General features: G+C 38.2%; 1 long non-coding RNA gene across 1 annotated transcript; it reads left to right on the forward strand.

The window, feature by feature from the left end:
- Window positions 1-2,108: 2,108 nt before the first annotated feature.
- On the forward strand, window positions 2,109-4,205 carry LOC132565555 (uncharacterized). The gene is made up of 2 exons (XR_009554925.1): window positions 2,109-2,288; window positions 2,717-4,205. It is a non-coding gene; the product is annotated as an uncharacterized LOC132565555 (long non-coding RNA).
- Window positions 4,206-6,626: the final 2,421 nt, after the last annotated feature.

A 6,626-nucleotide genomic window follows, 5' to 3' on the forward strand; every position in this document is an offset into this window, starting at 1 on the left:
AAGCTGCTGTATAGGGCAGTCTTCTACGCATGATCCAGATAAGGTATATATAATAATTTAAGTAAGGTATATCAAGATGAACCACACAGACTTACTCCTGTCCCCTAAATACACATATATGGACAGTTTGTTGTGAATTCGTGACAAAATTCTATGATATGATTTTTTTTCTCTGTGAAAATGTGAAATAAATGTGTTTTTCGTTGAATGTCTCTTGCAATAATTATGTAACAATTAATTTGATGATACATGCATATCCAGACCAGTTTTACCTGTCAGTTATTATCCCTGTACTAAAATGGTATCATACTGCAGCTGTTTATATAAGGCATTTCATGTCGCTGTCTCGCTCCGGAAACCATGTATAATATTTACCGGATTTATCGCTCCACACACAGCCTTGGAATTTATGGTTAAACTTTGAGATAGCAGGTAATAGACAACGCCCGTTGTTTGCCTTAATCTAACCTCCACGTTTAAATTCATACACGTGATTCTAAAGGCCAGGATGACTTATAGCCGTGCGTAAACTTTCTATTCATGAAAATTACTTTTTCTCAATAACCAAAAGGCCCAAGGTATCGATATTAGGAATATTGCATGTTGGGATGTATAACGATAAAGTTGTTTTAATATGAATGGCCTAGACCTAATTCCAAGGTCACAGGGGTCAAATATGTTAAAACATTTAAACAATGCCTGTAGCATACTAGGATGAAGGACCACCAATTTCATTCAAATGAACGACATTGATTCACCTCAAAGGTTACATGGGTCAAATGCTTTAAAACCCTTCGACGGCTTCACAATAATCAAAATGCTCAATGTACTGATATTAGACCTGTGCAGAGTTACCAAGTGTGTTCAAACGAATGACCTTGGTCGTCATTCAAGACCACATTGGTCAAATGTGTTAAATCTTTAATCTTCTAAATAACTAAAAGGCACAGTGTGCTGATACTCGGCCAGATGCATTCTGAGGTGAACTGCTTCAAAGTTTGTTCAAATGATTGACATTGACTCACTTTCAAGGCCACATTGGTCCAATGGTTGGGAATCTTTAAACAATTTCTTAAAACCAAAGGGTTCATGCTATTAATATGGGTTCTGAAACAGGAATAGATTAAGGACTACCAAAATGTCTTCAATAATTCACCTCGACTCGCTTTTAAGGCTTGAGGTGTTATATATGTTTACGGGGCGTAGCTAGCCCAGCAGAAATGTGTAAGCCCAGACGAAGGGTCTGAATTTCATGATTTCAAAGATATTATGAATCGTTTTCTGAGACAATTTTTTTTTATTTATTTAACTACAAACTTCAACCCCTGATATTTATTTTCAACCTTAGTTTTGTAATTTTGTCCAACATACTCTATACACGGATTCGTTATGTGTAATCGCGGGCTTTTTCTTTCTACGGAAGCTACGCCCCTGGTTTAAATATTTAAATAGGCTCTTCATAATAACCAAAAGCTTCAGGTTGTTGATATTTGCTCTGTAGTATGCTGGAATGAAGTGTTACCAAGTTTGTTAAAAATAATGACCTTAACCCACTCTTTAGGTCACATTGGTCAAATGTGTGGAAATCTTCAATCATCTTCTTAATTACCAAAGGTCCAAATATTGATATTGGTTCTGTAACTTTATCTGATGAAAGGCCACTAAATTGATTCAAATATTTGACTTTGACCCACTTTCAAGGTCACTGGATTCAAATGTGTTTATAACTTGATACTTCGCCTTTCAGCAAGCAATCGGTCATTGGTTATGGTTTTCGTGTTGAGGCATGAATGAAGAATATGATTTTAAGTTTTCTTTGCAAGCTGTAGAACACATGAACAATTCAGGCCCATTGGGCCTTTGTCATATGTAGGACTTTTGTAGTCAGATGTGTCGCATTCATAACTTGAAGTTGATTGTAGTTGATTGTATTTTGTCTATTTGTAATGTACATAGCTAGTTCCCTGTTCTGGGGCCTCATAAATATAACTTGACCACCCCTATAATTTGGGGTTTGAACCATTCCATTATCACAGGTGTGTAGGGACGGTCTGTAATAGAAGGGAAAATAGGTCTATTTATAGCGCGTTATTGTTATGATGTACAAGGGAAGTGTGTTTATTATGTCCCACTGGGTGACGCCCAGGTATTGAGCAGGTAAAGCATGCACCTGTGGGGTATGTACGTGTCGGGCTAGGGTGATTTGATCATTCGAGAAAGAACTTGGCAAGAGAGACGTCATGTGTGAATAGCTTGGCAAGCAGGCATCAGCAGCGCTGACTTCTGGGGTGAGTGTTAAATATTGAGTTAGCAAATGGTCAGGTTTCCCAGTTCGGTGCAGGAATTATTACTAGCATTATATGTAATGGTACGGCAAGGTGTAGGCTTATTCTCAAACCGGTGGCTCTCAATGTCAGCTACGTGACATTTAATTTAGTATTGTAAGTGAAGCTGTAGTGGTAGTCCAGTTGGTGTTATAGTAGTAGTATTATATTTAACAGTGTAAATGTTAATACAATTTAAATAGTGTTTGAGAAATTAGTAGAAATATTGTGTATTTTATATAAGCATGATTTTCTTGTGTGTTTAGCGTAACTTTGGTACTAGTTACAAAGGTTAAATGTGAGCGAAATATGCTGCATAATATGTAACGTAATGTGCATACGTGCGCACCGTGTGTAACCAGTGACACTGACATTGTGTTATTATTTCGTAGGTTTCAACCCCTAACGGTGACCTACTGTAGAGGTGACCTTGACGGTCAGTGGGTTATGAAGCTCATGTCCATGTGGAATGGACAGCAGTACATGTCTACGATCTAATGCTGGACAAAATGGACAGTAGTACACGTCTACACTCTAATGGTGGACAAAATGGACAGAAGTACACGTCTACACTCTAATGGTGGACAAAATGGACAGTAGTACACGTCTACACTCTAATGGTGGACAAAATGGACAGTAGTACACGTCTACACTCTAACGGTGGACAAAATGGACAGTAGTACACGTCTACACTCTAATGGTGGACAGTAGTACACGTCTACACTCTAATGGTGGACAAAATGGACAGCAGGACACGTCTACACTCTAATGGTGGACAAAATGGACAGTAGTACACGTCTACACTCTAATGGTGGACAGTAGTACACGTCTACACTCTAATGGTGGACAAAATGGACAGTAGTACACGTCTACACTCTAACGGTGGACAAAATGGACAGTAGTACACGTCTACACTCAAATGGTGGACAGTAGTACATGTCTACACTCTAATGGTGGACAGTAGTACACGTCTACACTCTAATGGTGGACAGTAGTACACGTCTACACTCTAACGGTGGACAAAATGGACAGTAGTACATGTCTACACTCTAATGGTGGACAGTAGTACACGTCTACACTCTAATGGTGGACAGTAGTACACGTCTACACTCTAATGGTGGACAGTAGTACACGTCTACACTCTAATGGTGGACAAAATGGACAGTAGTACACGTCTACACTCTAATGGTGGACAGTAGTACACGTCTACACTCTAATGGTGGACAAAATGGACAGTAGTACACGTCTACACTCTAATGGTGGACAGTAGTACACGTCTACACTCTAATGGTGGACAAAATGGACAGTAGTACACGTCTACACTCTAACGGTGGACAAAATGGACAGTAGTACACGTCTACACTCTAATGGTGGACAGTAGTACACGTCTACACTCTAATGGTGGACAGTAGTACATGTCTACACTCTAATGGTGGACAGTAGTACACGTCTACACTCTAATGGTGGACAGTAGTACACGTCTACACTCTAATGGTGGACAAAATGGACAGTAGTACATGTCTACACTCTAATGGTGGACAAAATGGACAGTAGTACACATCTACACTCTAATGGTGGACAAAATGGACAGCAGGACACGTCTACACTCTAATGGTGGACAAAATGGACAGTAGTACACGTCTACACTCTAATGGTGGACAAAATGGATAGTAGTACACGTCTACGCTCTAATGGCGGGCAAAACGGGGAGTTGGCCCAAGCCCGGGCCGGTTAATTGGCAACACCCTACAGTGGAATTGTTGCAGCCAAAGCGTATTTGATTCGGTGGACCGTCATACCTGGAATGGCTTCGTTGGAAAAACCAGACTTTGTCGAATTATTTCTAATTATTTGTTGTAAATAAATGTATATAGTTATTTAGTCAGAATTTTAGTCATCTGTCCCCTCCTCGGCCGCGACAAGATGACCGTTAATGCCTACGGGTTCATCTTCGTTTCATTGATTTCGTATTTTAATATTCTTTTGAAAATGATTTTTTTGTGGATAAAATCAGTTGAAAGGTGCTTAATCTTTGTTAATTTTAGACAATATTTTATTGAGAGTTAATTATCTGCTGTAGATAGCGGCGTATTTGGCTCCTCCAGTCTGCATGGGAGATGAGCTTATTCGTGGCATGGCGTCAATCGCCCACCCGATTTCTAGTGTCCGGCGTCCCCAACCCGACTTTTCAAAAACTCGCGGAACCAATTGGAAATTGACGACTTTTTAAATAATTCTTCATGAATTGCAGGATTTTGTTAAAATTAATTTGAAGCATCTTGGCTGAAAGGAACTAAATTTTGTAACAACGACGGGACTCTCCTTCATACAGGCTGAGGCTGTGACCCAATAGGAGAAATATGTGTAATCTCTGGAATCCATCCTTTTGAATTGCAATGAAAATATCTTCAAATATTCCTGAGAAAAGTGGATTTAATATTATTTAAATCAAGTGCCAGCATACGGACAGGTCCAATATTCGAAATAGAGAGAAGAGTTAAAACCCCCTTTTTTACTTGGATGTAGGTATTTTGCCAAATTTTAGTGTGAATAGAATTCCGCATATTTTAAGCGAAAATATAACAATATAAAGTAATCATGAATGAAAATAGTTATATTGAATACTGAAATATCCAGGTTAATGTAAATGATGACTTGTTTATACATCTTATACTGAAGTGTACTGTATTGTGTACTGTTTTATGGTACTTTGAAAATGCCATAAACGTATAGAAAAATAAAGAAATGGCATGTAATTATTATTTCTTTAAAAAGTTTAATTTACAATATCTAACCATAACGTTTAACTCAACATTCACTCAGACTTAACTGATGCAATCTAAGTAATAAAGTTCTCGATTTTCCTGAAATTTTCACCATAACCTGTGCACTCTTCACGATAGTCAAGTAATATGTAAAGCCTTTTGGTGTACGAGAACCTGAAGTTGGGACATCAACATCCTCGATGCTCCAGGGGTTCCGATCACTTTCGCTCTCTGCACTCCTGGAACATATGGCAACTATCGTGTATCTAATGTCAGAATAATCCTGGTTTTTTGTCCAGTCTCGATGAAAATTGTCTTATGTAAACTTAAAGTAATAGGTGGTATAGTAAGGAATATATACGAATGGATGGTGGATTGACGTGATTGATTTCACTTTACTGATGTGTAGGTTAATGGTAATGGACATCACATATTTTTAAAATTCATGTCATCCAAGCTTGGAACTTTCCTTCAGTCTGCAATTTGACTCACAGATCCTATTTCTTATCCACCTTTCGTTGCAATCATTTACCCACCAGTTTCTGTTCATTCTTACCCATTACTGTTCATGCTGTTGAGTACAGGTTTAATATTGTCTACAAATTCCTCTTGATTATTTAAAACAAATCAAGTTATATAAACAATAACACGTATTTCTATTGTATAATCCAAATGTTACATATTAGGTCGACTTATCATCTCACGGTAGTGCATTTTGTAAACGATTCAAAACGTTTAATTACGAGACCAGTATTCATTCATTTCTTCAATTAGTTGTGAATTCCCAACATAGTAAATTCCGTCACAGAGTTCTTTGCGGGTATTTGGAAACTTTCGACGAATGCAAGCCTCAACTATTTCTTGTCCTTGCTTCACCGATTCATGGTTGTCGTTGACAATCCGCGCTATATCCTCTTCTGCCAATTTGAAATATCTGCCAAGTCGGGTACAAGCGCCTCCAATTCGTTTGGCTACTTTCAGGGCTTCGATACCTTCTTTCACCTCTTTTTCTCCGTCGCAAACACTTTTTTTGTATTTACTACGAGTTGGAATTTCCTTCGTAGCCAAAAGCTTCTGCCCGGCGGCTTCCAATGCCTCGCGGAGTTTTGTTAGCCTATCAGTATCATTTTTGCATTTTTCGTCGGTTTGAAACCACTCCCACAGTGTTTGAAAACATCTTTCGTGTTCCGTGTTGTATTGCTTCTTGATAATTACCAATTTATTAGTTGGAAGCCCCAAGTGAGTCGCCAACTCATCCACACATGCGGACAAATTTGGTGCTAACGTGTCAAAATAATACTGCCAATCTGAAACAATACTAAAAAGAGTACTGGGGGGCGTAACACTATACACCAGCGAAATGCTCACAAAATTCTTAGTATATAATGAATTGAAAAGAATACAAATTTGGAAATAATAAAAACTCAAAATACCAAAAGGGGAAAACAATTCTTAAGAGAAAGAAATCTCGGGGACAGGATTAAAATACTGAAATGCACAAATGGGTTATAACATTATGAAATATTGTTGAATCAAA

The sequence above is a fragment of the Ylistrum balloti genome, unplaced genomic scaffold (genome assembly GCF_031769215.1).
Source record: "Ylistrum balloti isolate Yb309-2 unplaced genomic scaffold, AGI_CSIRO_Ybal_v1 Utg369724, whole genome shotgun sequence".
Lineage (NCBI taxonomy): Eukaryota > Metazoa > Mollusca > Bivalvia > Pectinida > Pectinidae > Ylistrum > Ylistrum balloti.